Source organism: Mercenaria mercenaria, chromosome 6 (assembly GCF_021730395.1).
Source record: "Mercenaria mercenaria strain notata chromosome 6, MADL_Memer_1, whole genome shotgun sequence".
NCBI classification, from domain to species: domain Eukaryota; kingdom Metazoa; phylum Mollusca; class Bivalvia; order Venerida; family Veneridae; genus Mercenaria; species Mercenaria mercenaria.
In genome coordinates, this window is record NC_069366.1 from 969,048 (window position 1) to 985,380 (window position 16,333).

The window sequence follows — 16,333 nt, forward strand, 5'->3', positions numbered from 1 at the left end:
GTTACTCTTGGTTTCTGAAGTTAACATATATAGATGTTATTTTTACTGGGAAATATTAAAAGTGAGGAACAAAACGTCAACCAAGGAGTCAAGTTTAACTAAATTTAATCAACTGGTTTCAATTATTTACCAAAAACCATCATGATAAAATATTAATAGAAATTCAGACATAAAGGATACAAAATAAGGAAGACTTTTTTGTGAACTTGTCTTTGTTTGGTTTTGGGGAACATTGACAGAAATCATGTTCTATGATGACTTTTCAACTTGGTAGAGACACCCATAAAGCCTTTTAGACAATATCTTTGAAACCTGTTCAGTATATGTTGCGAGCCAGCTGGAAAACTTCCTTGCAAGGAAGAATTTTACATTTCAAGCCTGGAATCAAACCCGAAACCAGAGCTGCTTTTGAGAAAAGCCCATGTCTTCCACAACTGCCGAAACATCTCCAAGACCTCAACTGCCTGATCAGACTTTCAGTGCTTTGATAAACAAGAGCTGTCGGATGACAGCGCGCTCGACTATTGGAAGAATTGATTGAAGAATGGGGTCAAAATATTTCCATAGATTTTCAGACAAAAGAAAAAAATGGATTAAACAAAAATTTTTCCTGTATTTGTGGATTTCGATTAGTCTTGCACTAAGTGGCAATGTGTGACCATGATGGCAAATATGTTATTAAGTTATATGTTAGGCAAACACAGACTTGTATGAAAAGTTTAACTAATTTCCAAGTCCAAAAAGGGTCATAATTCAGTCAAAATAGTTGACAGAGTTATGTACACTTGCCTACAGATGGAAATCATGTTGATATACTAGTGTTAACAGTTTCAAAGCCACAGTTCAAATATTTTGACAAAAATGTCAAAGTCCAAAAAGGGCCATAATTCAGCCAAAATAGTTGTCAAGAATTATGTACTCTTGCCTGCAGATGGAAATGATAATGATAAACAAGTGTTTAAAGTTTAAAAGCCATATGTCAAATAGTCTTGACAAAACATGGACATATATGAAAACAGAACCAATTTCCAAGTTCAAAAAGGGCCATAATTCAGCCAAAAAAGATGACAGAGTTATGTACTCTTGCCTATTGATAGAGACTATAATACTGAACAAGATATAAAAGTTTCAAAGCCATATGTCAAACACTTTACACAAAATATAAACTGGTACGAAAAACTTAACCAAGACTTCTAAGTCAGAAGGGGCCATAATTCAGCCAAAATGCTTGATGGAGTTATGTACTCTTGCCTACAACTGGATATGGTGATGGTAAACAAGTGTTGAAAGTTTCAAAGCTTTATCTCAAAAGACTTTGTCAAAATGTAGACTGGTACGAAAAACTTAACCAAGATTTCTAAGTAAAAAAGGGGCAATAATTCAACCAAAATGCTTGATGGAGTTATGTACTCTTGCCTTCAACTGGACATGATGATGGTAAACAAGTGTTGAAAGTTTCAAAGCTTTATCTCAAAAGACTTTGCCAAAATATGAACTGGTACGAAAAACTTAACCAAGATTTCTAAGTCAAAAGGGGCCATAATTCAGTCAAAATGCTTGACAGAGTTATATACTCTTGCCTATAATTGGACATGGTGATGGTAAACAAGTGTTGAAAGTTTCAAAGCTTTATCTCAAAAGACTTTGTCAAAATGTGGACTGGTACGAAAAACTTAACCAGGGTGTGACGCCAACGCCGACGCCGTGGTGAGTAGGATAGCTCTACTTATTCTTCGAATAGTCGAGCTAAAAAGTTTCAGGGGCCTTTATTCTGATTATGCTAGTTATCAAACATGGTCAAGGAATTACTGGCAAACATGTTTTATTCAAGTTCGGTGAAGGTCGGATGAGAAATGTTTGACCCGGAGTGCAGACAAGATTTGTGACAGACAAACACACAGAAGGAGTAAATCAAAATGTCTCTCACATGATTGTGTGGTGGGAGACATAACTATAAGCCAGCAACCTAAACCACTTGACCACTGTAGCTTCTTTACTCAAGTATACAGACAGTATACAGTACACTTTGTTACTTTCATCTTAAGTCAGCTTTCAGTGAGAACAAGCCAGGCATGAGCCTTTTCTTGCCCAGGCAGAAATCATTTCTTGTTCAGATGTTAATATCATTGCTATCAATCAGTACACTAGAGCTGCTTTTGAGAAAAGCAAATGTCTCCCACAACTGCCTAATCATTTAAATAGCAAGTCAATCTTTATATACTGTTAACTCACTACAATTCAAGGGCCAGAACTCCAAAATGCCTCAACAATTTAGCTCATTATCGAACTTGTCCGAGGTCTTATGGTCAAACACATTTTGTTCAAATTTGGTGAAGATTGGATAAGAAATGTTCGACTTAAGAGTGCGGACAAGTGCAAAAAGCTGATTTTTCAGTAATTCAAGGGCCAGAACTCCAAATGCCTGAACCGATTTGGCTAGTTATCAAACTCAGCCAAGACCTCATGGTCAAACACATTTTGTTCATGTTTGGTGAAGATCGGATGAGAAATGTTCGACTTAACGAGTGCAGACAAGAGTAAAAAGGCCGATTTTTCAGTAATTCAAGGGCCGTAACTCCAAAATGCCTGGACTGATTTGGTTAGTTATCGCATTTGGCTGAGGTCTCATGGTCAAACACATTTTCAAGTTTGGTGAAGATCGAATGAGAAATGTTTGACTTAAGAGTGTGGACAAGAGTAAAAAGGCCGATGTTTGGTAATTCAATGATCGTAACTCCAATATGCCTGGACCGATTTGGCTAGTTATCAAACTTGGCCGAGGTCTTATGGTCAAACACATTTTGTTTAAGTTTGGTGAAGATTGGATGAGAAATGTTTGACTTAGAGTGCGGACAAGCTTTGTGACAGACAGACACACACACACACAGTCTGGAGTAAATCAATATGTCTCCCACACCAATGTGTGGTGGGAGACATAATAAGGACCAGCAACAGTACAATGTACTACTTACATTAGATATGAGAGGTTTACTGAGAACAAGCCGGGTACCAGTCACTTCTTGTTTCAATGTTAACATCATGATGGTTCCCTCATTACTCATTATCAATATATAGGGATCAGCTACAGTACACTGTACAATCGGGGTTCCCATCTCTATCGGTATGTGCTGGAGCTGTTGTACTGAAAAACAGACAAGTTGAAAATGTAAAGTGATATCATTAAACCCTTACCCTGCTAAATTTCTATAATGAACTCTTCTATTTTTCAATTTGGACAGTACCATTTACTGTTAAAAGTGGTGCATACCAAAAACATACTGACTGAATGGCGAAAAGTGCAGATCATGATCAGCCTGCATGGATGTGCAGGCTGGTCATGATCTACACAGGTCGCAAAGGCAGAGTCAGTTGTGTCCAGCATGATAAGGATTAACTTTGACAGCATTTGAGTTTTCAGAAATAAAAACAACTATTTCATATATAAATGGGAATTTAATTTGCTTGTAAAGGAATGGCAAAATCAAAGGGATCCAGGAAAAGTAGTTCCTTTGTAAAAATAGTTCCCGAGGATATGTAGGAACATTAAAAGTAGTCAATAGTGTTAAAGAAATATTTTAACACTTTCCTCTAGCACACTTTCTTTGAGAAAGTTGTCCAATATGTGAAATGAATTAAAATTAAAGTCATGAAATATGCACATTGAAAAAAAGGAACAAAAAGTCTCTTGAATATAAGAGAAAGTTACCTCCAACTAGCAATCTGACACCACCAGAAGACACCTGTAGTATATACCATCCTTCCCCCACATTACCGGCGTATACAGTGGCTGTGTACTGAACCCACTGTGATCTAACTCCTGTATCTCCTGACCAGTCTGCAGAATCTGTAACAGGTAGATGTTCATTTCATTTTTTTTATTCTCATTTTAAGTAGGTCTGTTGTTGCTGGTTTTGCCTTTAAGACAGTAAACCCACAATTGTTATTCATAATTTGTTTCTCTGTATATGATATTTGTATTTCCTGGCTGATACGAAAAACATAACAGTAATAGCAGAAGAATATACTGAAGCAGAATCTGACAGTAAGTGATAGGCAATGGAGGCCAATTTCTGTTGTAACAGTTGCTTTGGAGTTTATATGATATGATCACAGAGCAAATATTTTGCTACATAGAATTAGAAAACCCAACATGCTCTTCCTTGCATAATTTAAGGAACTGGCAGTTTTGAGTAGAACTATGAATATTTCACAGATGACATGATAACTCAAAGCAAATTTCATACCTGTAGACGCTTGTTCAACACGTTCAGAAAAGGCAAATGATTCCAAGCCAGCAGACTTTCCATAACGGTAATGCAGACAACTGATTTGGTATGGAAACCAATGACAACTATTAAGGCTGAATGCTCCAAATTACCTATGTAACAGAATGTGTACAATGAATGTTAAATCTGCTCAGGAAATGTGAATTCAGTGAACTATTGACCAAAAGAATTTATATAATTCATTTTTTTTGTAACAACAACAACATCACTGAAAGACAATCCTAACATACCATACTAGAGTCAGGTCTGCTGAGAATCAGGAAAGCATGACCATCCTGTAACTCTTGTTTGTCTGCTTCACCATTCTCACTGCTCATCTTTGGTCCTGGTACTGTCCACATGTTCACACAGCTCGGCAGCTCAATCCTTGTCCTAAACCTGGGGCCTAATACTTCTCTAAATGTTCAAACAAACTTTATTTAGATATTTATCATCAAACTGGAGTTCTAACAAAGTTATACCCAGTAGAGCTTTGCATGTTACAAACAAAGCTACTTATACTAAAATACAATTTTCCTACAATTAAGACACACAGCGAAATTATATTTGTATTTCATGTATTTCTCACTGAATCACATCTTTCATACCATCAACATAATATCATATTAAAACATATTTCACACCTACAGGACAAAGTATTCTGAGTTGCATATCCCACATGGATCAATGACTACTTTATCTTACTTTGTCTTTACAGCTGGATAAAAACTAAAGTTCAATTGGATTTTCCTTAGGCGTAGCTCAGGGGCATGGTAAATTCACTTTTTCTCAGGTTAAAAAGAAACTGGTAAATCTGAAACACACTGCTTTAAAATTTCATCTGTATTTGTGTATGCTTCCGGGTCTACAAATACGGGTTTAACACCTTTTTTTTACAATTTTTCAGTCATATAAAGATAGTATCTACTGGTAGAAGTGTGCATAATGCGGAACTTTAAAGTGCAGTCTCACTGGAATATCACATCACAGTCACCTGATATGATACCCCAACCATTCACATTATACTAACACCAGGCTGACTAGTCCTAGAATTATCCCCTTAATGCTGAGTCCCATGCAAGGAAGCTATTTTTAAGTACCATTTTTCATTTCTTTGTTATGACATGGCCATGCAGGAAGCAAACCTGCAACCTCTGGTACCTGAAGCGGATGCTCTACCACTAAGACTACTGAGGCAGTTAATCATCTGCATTCATTTTGTAACTTTCCATACCTGTAGTACTGACAGTGCTCCATTTTTACCATACCCTGACGTAGTGATAAGTTCCAGGTCAGGATCCACTGTGTTACTGAACTCCTCTGACAGAAATGCTGGTTCCCCCATCACAATGTTTCCACAGGGGGCAATATTCCAAATGTTATCACATACCTAGTTAAATGGTAATAAATAATATAAGGAAAGTTTTTTTACAGTAATGTAAAGACAAAGAGAGATAAAACAGAAAGATTAGTTATTACATTTCTCGCTCTCATTAACACTCATTTTGTTTTTTTGAGCCAAACTTTTTTTGTTAGTTTTAACCTCACATGAATACAACCGAGGTCATATGAGGACCTTCCAGCTGCAATGGTGAAAAAAGACCCAGGTGCCCCTCTATGCATTATTTCATCATGGGCAGGCACCTGGGTAGAACCATCAACATCACACTGTCATAATTATAGAACATATGGCAACATTTAATCTTCCTTTGTGCAGGCTTACTGTTTGCTATTGTCAGCAGTGAACTCACCTTTAAATAACAAGAGTGCCATGATGGCTCTATATCGCTCACCTGGTTAAATGGTTGCTATGAAGATTTGCATTTAAGCTTGACCCTGGGGTCATGATTTGAACAAACTTGGTAGAGATCCACTAGGTAATGCTACAAACCAAATATCTAAGCTCTAGGCCTTCTAGTTTATTTCCTGACATTTTTTGGAAGATTTTCCTATGTACAATCAAGTAACCCCTTGGGGCGGGGCCAATTTGATGCTGGGGGTCATGATTTGAACAAATTTTGTAGAGGTCCTCTAGGTGTCATGTCAACTATCTAAGCTCTAGGCCTTCTGGTTTATTTTTAGAATTTTTTTGAAGATTTTCCGATGTACAATTAAGTTACCGCTGCGGCGGGGTCAATTTTACCCCGGGGATCATGATTTGAAGGAAGTTTGTAGAAGTCTACTAGGAAATGTTACATATCAAATATCTAACATCTAGGCTTCTGGTTTATTTCTAGCAAATTTATGAAGATTTCCCTATGTACAATCAAGTAACCCCTGGAGCTGGGTCAATTTGAACCTGGGGGGGTCAAGATTTGAACAAATTTTGTAGAGGTCCACTAGGCAATGCTACATGTCAAATATCTAAGCTCTAGGCCTTCTGGTTTATTTTTAGAAAATTCTGAAGATTTTTCTATGTACAATCAAGTAACCCCACAGGGCGGGGTCAATTTTACCCCGGGGGTCATGATTTGAAATTTTTTTGTAGAAGTCTACTAGGCAACGCTACATGTCAAATATCTCAGATCTAGGCCTTCTGGTTTATTTTTAGAAAATTTTTGAAGATTTTCCTATGTAAAATCAAGTGACCCCTGGGGCGGTGTCAATTTTGATCCTGGCGGTCATGATTTGAACAAATTTTGTAGAGGTCCACTAGGCAAGGCTACAAGTCAAATATCTAAGCTCTAGGCCCTCTGGTTTATTTTAAAAAACAAGAGGACCATGATGGTCCTGAATCGCTCACCTATCCCTACATGACCCAGTGTTGAACTGAGTATGATGTCGTTATTTCTATTATTTGACATAGTGACCTAGTTTTTGAGCACATGTGACCTTGATATCATCAAGATAAAAAATTCTGACCAATTTTCATGAAGATCCATTGAAAAATATGACCTCTAGAGTGGTCACAAGCTTTTTCTATTATTTGACCTAATGACCTACTTTTTGAAGGCAAGTGACCCACTTTTAAACTTGACCTAGATATCATCAAGATGAACATTCTCACCAATTTTCATGAAGATCTCGTGAAAAATATGGCCTCTAGAGAGGTCACAAGGTTTTTCTATTTTTCGACCTACTGACCTAGTTTTTGACCGCACATGACCCAGTTACAAACTTGACCTAGATATCATCAAGCTGGACATTCTCACCAATATTCATGAAGATCCATTGAGAAATATGGCCTCTAGAGAGGTCAAAATGTTTTTCTATTTTTAGATCTACTGACCTAGTTTTTGACCCCACGTGACCCAGTTTCGAACTTGACCTAGATATCATCAAGGTGAACATTCTGACCAACTGTCATGAAGATCTCATGAAAAATATGGCCTCTAGAGAGGTCACAAGGTTTTTCTATTTTAAGAACTACTGACCTAGTTTTAGAACCCACGTGACCCAGTTTCGAACTTGACCTAGATATCATCAAGATGAACATTCTGACCAATTTTCATGAAGATCCATTGAGAAATATGGCCTCTAGAGAGGTCACAAGGTTTTTCTATTTTTAGATCTACTGACCTAGTTTTTGACCCCACGTGACTCAGTTTCGAATATGACCTAGATATCATCAAGGTAAACATTCTGACCAATTGTCATGAAGATCCATTGAGAAATATGGCCTCCACAGAGGTCACAAGGTTTTTCTATTTTTAGACCTACTGACCTAGTTTTTGACCGCACGTGACCCAGTTTCAAACTTGACCTAGATATCATCAAGGTGAACATTCTGACCAATATTCATGAAAATTTCATGAAAAATATGGCCTCTAGAGAGGTCACAAGGTTTTTCTATTTTTAGACCTACTGACCTAGTTTTTGATGGCACGTGACCCAGATTCGAACTTGACCTAGAATTTACCTAGATGAACATTCTGACTAATTTTCATAAAGATCCCATGAAAACTGTGACCTCTAGAGATGTCACAAGGAAAAGTTTACGGACGCATGGACGGACGACGCGCGATCACAAAAGCTCATCTTGTCACTTCGTGACAGGTGAGCTAAAAATTGAAAATTTTCCTATAGAAATCTATGTAAAATCAAGTGACCCCTGGGGCGGGGTCATGATTTGAACAACTTTAGTAGAGGTCCACTAGGCAATGCTACATGTCAAATATCTAAGCTCTAGGGCTTCTGCTTTTTGAGAAGAAGATTTTTTAAGATTTTCCTATGTAAAATCATACGACCCCTTGGGCGGGGTCAATTTTGACCCCGGGGTCATGATTTGAACAAATCTGGTACAGGTCCATTAGGAACCAAATATCTAAGCTCTAGGGCTTCTGGTTTTTGAGAAGAAGATTTTTAAAGTTTTTCCTTTCGGTTGCCATGGCAACCACAGTTCTGCATGGAATTCAATTCTGTGAACAACTTTGTAGAGCTTCATCCAAGGAACATTCCTGTGAAGTTTGGATGAAATTGGCCAAGCGGTTTATGAGATGTCATTTAAAGTAAAAGTTTACGGATGGATGCCAAACGTTGAGTGATCACAATAGCTCACCCTGAGCCTTTGGCTCAGTTGAGCTAAAAAGTGGTACTGCTCAAACTGAATGATGGACTGATGGACCAGTCCACTTAAGAAATTTAGCCGGGTAAAAGTTAAGGTCCACAAGCTGAATTTTTCCCTTCAGTCTTTTTTTTCATGCTCACCTAAATTGCCCAGCTACAGACCATGCAATTCTTATTTATAGATCAACATTATAATTATACTTTATTTTTCAAAGACAGTATACACTACAAATTATACCTTACCTCAAACACGTAAGATGTGATTGTGGTACTGGAAGGGTTCTTGCTAGCTCCATACACATCCAGCTAATCCAGATTCTCTACTAATGTCACATCAGATGCTGAAATATAAAAATATTTAATTTGCAGGAAATTCAAACTAAACTTTCAATCTTTACCCCATCCCATTTTTATATCTTTCATATAAGTTCAATGTGCCTTTTTGATATCTGAAGCAAACTATCTATCTTGCCACTAAATTCTCTATAAATTTTGTGGTAATTAAATCTGTAAAAAGATCCTTTGAAAGCAAAGAATGCCCTGACTATTTCAGGGGTCAAAACTTTGAAGATAGGGGGCACAGCCACACAAAAAAATATGAGGTGCACAAGTTGATATCATGTTAAAGACTCGTACAAGGTTTAATCAATTTATATTTTTATTATTTGACATAGTGACCTAGTTTTTGAGCTCATGTAACCCAGTTTTGAACTTGACCTAGATATTATCAAGATAAAAATTCTGACCAATTTTCATGAAGATCCATTGAAAAATATGGTCTCTAGAGAGGTCACAAGGTTTTTCTATTATTTGACCTATTGACCTAGTTTTTTAAGGCACGTGACCCAGTTTCAAACTTGACCTAGATATCATCAAGGTAAACATTCTGACCAATTTTCATGAAGATCCATTCAAGGGTATGGCCTCTAGAGAGGTCAAAAGGTTTTTCTATTTCAAGACCTACTGACCTAGTTTTTGATTGCAGTTCACCCAGTTTCAAACTTGACCTAGATATCATCAAGATGAACATTCAGACCAACTTTCATGAAGATCCATTGAAAAATATGGCCTATATCCATTCAAGGGTATGGCCTCTAGAGAGGTCACAAGGTTTATCTATTATTTGACCTACTGACCTAGTTTTAGAAGGCACGTGACCCACTTTCGAACTTGACCTAGATATCATGAAGATAAACATTCAGACCGTATTTCATACAGATTCCTTGAAAAATATGGCCTCTAGAGAGGTCACAAGATTTTTCTATTATTTGACCTACTGACCTAGTTTTTGAAGGCAAGTGTCCCACTTTCAAACTTGACCTAGGTATCATCAAGGTGAACATTCTGACCAATTTTCATGAAGATCTCATGAAATATATGGCCTCTAAAGAGGCCACAAAGTTTTTCTATTTTTTGGACCTACTGACCTAGTTTTTGACCACAGTTGACCCAGTTTCAAACTTGACCTAGATATCATCAAGATGAACATTCAGACCAACTTTCATGAAGATCCATTGAAAAATATGGCCTTTAGAGAGGTCACAAGATTTTTCAATTATTTGACCTACTGACCTAGTTTTTGATGGCACCTGACCCAGTTTCGAACTTGACCTAGATATCATCAAGATGAACATTCAGACCACCTTTCATACAGATCCCATGGACAATATGGCCTCTAGAGAGGTGACAAGGTTTTTCTATTTTTAGACCTACTGACCTAGTTTTTTGATGGCACGTGTCCCACTTTCAAACTTGACTTAGATATCATCAAGGTGAACATTCAGATCAATTTTCATGAAGATTTCATGAAACATATGGCCTCTAGAGAGGTCACAAGGTTTTTCTATTTTTAGACCTACTGACCTAGTTTTTGACCGCACGTGACCTAGTTTCAAATCTGACCTATATATCATCAAGATGAACATTCAGACCAACTTTCATACAGATCCCATGGAAAATATTGCCTCTAGAGAGGACACAAGGTTTTTCTATAATTTGACCTACTGACCTAGTTTTTGATGGCATGTGACCCAGTTTCGTAATTGACCTAGATATCATCAAGGTGAACGTTCTGACTAACTTTCATGAAGATCTTGTGAAATATATTGCCTCTAGAAAGGTCACAAGGCTTTTCTATTTTTAGACCTACTGACCTAGTTTTTGACCGCACGTAAACCAGTTTCAAACTTGACCTAGATATCATCAAGGTAAACACTCTGACCAATTTTCATGAAGATCTTGTGAAATATATGGCCTCTAGAGAGGTCACAAGGTTTTTCTATTTTTAGACCTACTGACCTAGTTTTTGAAGGCACATGACCCAGTTTCGAACCTGACCTAGATATCATCAAGGTGAACATTCTGACCAATTTTCATGAAGATTTTATGAAATATATGGCCTCTAGAGAGGTCACAAGGTTTTTCTATTTTTAGATCTACTGACCTAGTTTTTGACCGTACATGACCCAGTTTCGAACTTGACCTAGATATCATCAAGGTGAACATTCTGACCAATTTTCATGAAGATTCTATGAAATATATGGCCTCTAGAGAGGTCACAAGGTTTTTCTAATTTTAGATTTACTGACCTAGTTTTTGACCGTACATGACCTAGTTTCGAACTTGACCTAGATATCATCAAGGTGAACATTCTCACCAATTTACATGAAGATCTTGTGAAATATATGGCCTCTAGAGAGGTCACAAGGTTTTTCTATTTTTAGACCTACTGACCTAGTTTTTGAAGGCACATGACCCAGTTTCGAACTTGACCTAGATATCATCAAGGTGAACATTCTGACCAATTTTCATGAAGATTTTATGAAATATATGGCCTCTAGAGAGGTCACAAGGTTTTTCTATTTTTAGACCTACTGACCTAGTTTTTGACCGCACGTGACCCAGTTTCGAACTTGACCTAGATATCATCAAGTTAAACATTCTGACCAATTTTCATGAAGATCCATTGAAAATTATGGCCTCTAGAGAGGTCACAAGTTTTTTCTATTTTTAGACCTACTGACCTAGTTTTTGATGGCACTTGACCCAGTTTCGAACTTAACCTAGAATTTACCAAGATGAACATTCTGACCTATTTTCATAAAGATCCCATGAAAAATGTGACCTCTAGAGATGTCACAAGGAAAAGTTTACGGAAGCATGGACGACGGACACCGCGTGATCAGAAAAGCTAAAAATAGGAGGTGCGTAAGCTCATATCATGATAAAGACTCATGCAAGGTTTCATCAATTTATATCAAATACATTTTGAGCTAGGGATGTCACAAGGTGAAAATGGCCATTTTTGACTATTTCAGGGGCCATAACTCTAAAAATAGGGGGCAGACCAAAATGAAAAATAGGAGGTGCCCAAGTTCATATCATCATAAGGACTCATGCAAGGTTTCATGAATTTATATCAAATACTTTTTGAGCTAGGCATGTCACAAGGTGAAAATGTGCATTTTTGACTATTTCAGGGGCCATAACTCTAACAAGAGCTGTCACAGGAGACAGCGCGCTCGACTATTTCAGTGCTGGATAGTGAAACTTGGCACATCTGAGGAAACTTGAGCTGTCACTGAAGTGTTTATTAACTTCAATGGTGGATGAAGATATTGCACAATAGCCTGAGTCTGTGTCAAAAATATTAAGTAGATTTGAAAATTCCACAAATCTGTGCTGATACCAGTGCAAAAAAAACAACACAAAAAATCCAATTTTGAGAAATTCCAGGGAAGTGTGGAGTGGATATATTGCATATACTTAGCACTTCATTATGTGACATTTTCAGCCTGCCGATTCTGTTGTTTCTATGATAAAAATGAGTAAAACTCTGGTTTCAGGACAATAAATTTCAAGGCAAAAATGGCCCAAAATGCAAATGCAAATGAATGCACTAAAACATATGTATATTTTAAAGCATGTGACCTGACGAAAATAATGGTGGGAAGAAACCGTTTACTTTTTCTGCAAATCTGAGCTGAATCTGGATGGATGGATGACCGTTTCCATTTCGTCTGACTTCCGTTACCTCGATCAGGTAAAATTTTAGACCCGGCTGTCTACACGGAGCTAGGAAAATCGATTCAAGCACATATTTATTTTACATAATAAGAACTCGTATGCAGGAATCCTTAGTTCTATAAACATCATAAATAACCAGTTGAATATAAATGCCTTTAAAGTACATCTTTTTTATTTAAAAAACGTACCCGGGCCAAATACGTAACTGGCCCCTGCCACTTAAACAACAAAAATTGTCATTTTCGCCATTTTGGTAAAGGGAAACTACCTCCGTGCTTACTGTCTACACTAAAATCTAAGACTGCCATTACGTTCCGTAAAAGATCGAGTTTAATAGTATTCTGATGAAAGAAATATAAAAAAATCACAAGTACTTTGATACTAATTAAAGATCGAGTATTATCTTTAACCGAGATCAAACTGTGAACAACAAAACTGACACGAGGTAACACGCTAATTGCCGATAATTACTGGCCATTTGATCGTAACAAAAAGACGATCAAACCTTTTGTTATAAGTTTGAATTGAGAAGCTTATGTCATTTTGTAATTAGTAATGAACTTCTTCATCGACCGCAAAGTGGGCATGTTTTTGTGGCATCAACAAACTTTCCATTGGTCAAAAATTGTGGTGAAGTCACGCAAAACTTAGCAAACACGTGTTTCTAAAAAATCTGGTTCCTAAAAATTGGTTTTTGAAGAAATATGGCAGTCAGGAGGCAATTACGGTGGCTGGTGGCCGCTGACCACATATGGGAGGTGAGCACTAAATAAAGATATTAAAAATGCCCATCAGGGGCATCATAAAATGACCGCTGAACAGAGGTGACCGTTAGTACAGGTTAGACTGTAGACAAAGTGAAAGTGCATAAAAACTTTAACCTGAAATTCTTAGTAAAAGGGGGAATAATTCATGAAAAATTGGTGCCAGAGTTATGCAGCTTGTGTCATATGGTGTGGGTGATGATGTTGAACAGCTGTTTTAAGTTTGAAGCAAATCCATTTGGTAATATTAGAGATATAGAGAAAGTGCATCAAAACTTCAACCTAAAATTTAAGTAAAAAGGGGAAATAATTCATGAAAATTTTGTGCCAGGGTTATGCACCTTGTGTCATATGATGTGTGTGATGATGCTAAACAATTATTTTAAGTTTGAATCAGATCCATAATAACAGATAGAGTGAAAGTGCATCAAAAACTTTAACCTGAAATTCTAAATAAAAAGGGGGAATAATTCATGAAAAATTGGTGCCAGAGTTATGCACCTTGTGTCATGTGGGTGATGGTGTTGAAGAAATATTTCAAGTCTGAATCAAATCCATTCAGTAATAACAGAGATATAGTGAAAGTGCATCAAAACTTTAACCTGAAATTCAAAGTAAAAAGGGGGAATAATTCATGAAAAACTGGTTGCCAGAGTCATGCACCTTGTGTCATATGCTGTGGGTGATGATGTTGAACAACTATTTTAAGTTTCAATCAAATCCATTCATTAATAACAGAGACTGAGTGAAAGTGCATCAAAACTTTAACATGAAAATCTAAGTGAAAAGGGGGGATAAATCATGAAATATTGGTGCCAGAGTTATGGCCCTTATGCCAGATGATGTGGGTGATGATGTTAAACAACTATTTCAAGTTTGAATCAAATCCATCAAGTAATTACAGAGATAAGTTGAAACAAGAGGACCATGGTGGTCCTGAATCGCTCACCTGTCCCCACATGACCCAGTTTTGAACTGAGTATGATGTCGTTTTTTCTATTTTCTTACATAGTGACCTAGTTTTTGAGCTCATGTGACATAGTTTTAAACTTGGCCTAGATATTATCAAGATAAAAATTCTGACCAATTTTCATGAAGATCCATTGAAAAATACGGCCTCTAGAGAGGTCACAAGGTTTTTCTACTATCTGACCTAATGACCTAGTTTTTGAAGGCATGTGACCCAGTTCTGAACCTGATCTAGATATCATCAAGGTGAACATTCTCACCAATTTTTATGAAGATCTCATGAAAAATATGGCCTCCAGAGAGGTCACAAGGTTTTTTCTATTTTTATACCTACTGACCTGGTTTTTGACCACACATGACCCAGTTTCGAATTTTATCTAGACATCATCAAGGTGAACATTCAGACCAATTTTCATGAAGATCCATTGAAAAATATGGCCTCTAGAGAGGTCAAAATGTCTTTCTATTTTTCGACCTACTGACCTAGTTTTTGATCGCAGTTGATCCAGTTTCAAACCTGACCTAGATATCATCAAGATGAACATTCAGACCAACTTTCATACAGATCCCATGAAAAATATGGCCTCTAGAGAGGTCACAAGGTTTGATTTTATTATTTGACCTACTGACCTAGTTATTGATGGCACATGACCCAGTTTCAAACTTTACCTAGATATCATCAAGGTGAACATTCAGACCAATTTACATGAAGATCCATTGAAAAAAATGGCCTTTAGAGAGGTCACCAGGTTTTTCTGTTTTTAGACCTACTGACCTAGTTTTTGACCACAGTTGATCCAGTTTCGAACTTGACCTACATATCATCACGATGAACATTCAGACAAATTTTTATACAGATCCCATGAAAAATATGGCCTCTAAAGAGGTCACAAGGTTTTTTTATTATTTGATCTAATGACCTAGTTTTTGACTGCACATGATCCAGTTTCGTACTTGATCTAGATATCATCAAGGTAAACATTCTGACTAACTTTCATGAAGATCCATTGAAAAGTATGGCCTCTAGAGAGGTCACAAGGTTTTTCTATTTTTAGACATACTGACCTAGTTTTTGACCGCACGTGACCCAGTTTCGAACTTGACCTAGATATCATCAAGATGAACATTCTTACCAACTTTCATAAAGATCCCATGAAAAATGTGACCTCTAGAGTGGTCACAAGCAAAAGTTTACGGACGCACGGACGCTGCGCGATCACAAAAGCTCATATTGTCACTTTGGGACATGTGAGCTAAAAACAGAAAGTGTAAAAAAAACTTTAACCAAGGTGGGGACACGGAAAGACGCCGACGCCGGGTTGAGTAGGATAGCTCTCCTTATACTTTGTAAAGTCGAGCTAAAAATAGGGCGAGGAGCCAGAAGAAAAATAGGAGGTGCGCAAGTTCATATCATGATAAAGACTCATGCAAGGTTTCATGAATCTATATCAAATACTTTTTGAGCTAGGCGCTTCACGAACTTCGGACAGACGCACGGACAAGACCAAATCTATATGCACCCCCACTACTTATGGAGGGCACAAAAATGTGGTAGTTTCCGTAGCTTATTTCCATTCAATTTTCATGAGGAAATCCACCAAGCCTTAATCCAGACTTAAAAACATGTGTAGTAGTTTGATTGGTTATCTTTTAAAAAAAATCATTTAAGAGATTCATCTCAGAGCGAATGTGGCTATGGCACTGAAGATGCTGCGCATTTCTTGTTTTAAATGCAATAGTTTCCATGATCAAAGACATCAGCTGTTTATAGCCACACGCCCCTATTATCCCAAATGTACACAT

General features: G+C 37.2%; 1 pseudogene; it reads right to left on the reverse strand.

Moving 5' to 3' along the window:
* LOC123549855 (cleavage and polyadenylation specificity factor subunit 1-like) overlaps positions 1-16,333 on the reverse strand; it is a 151,735-nt pseudogene that overhangs the window by 106,813 nt on the left and 28,589 nt on the right.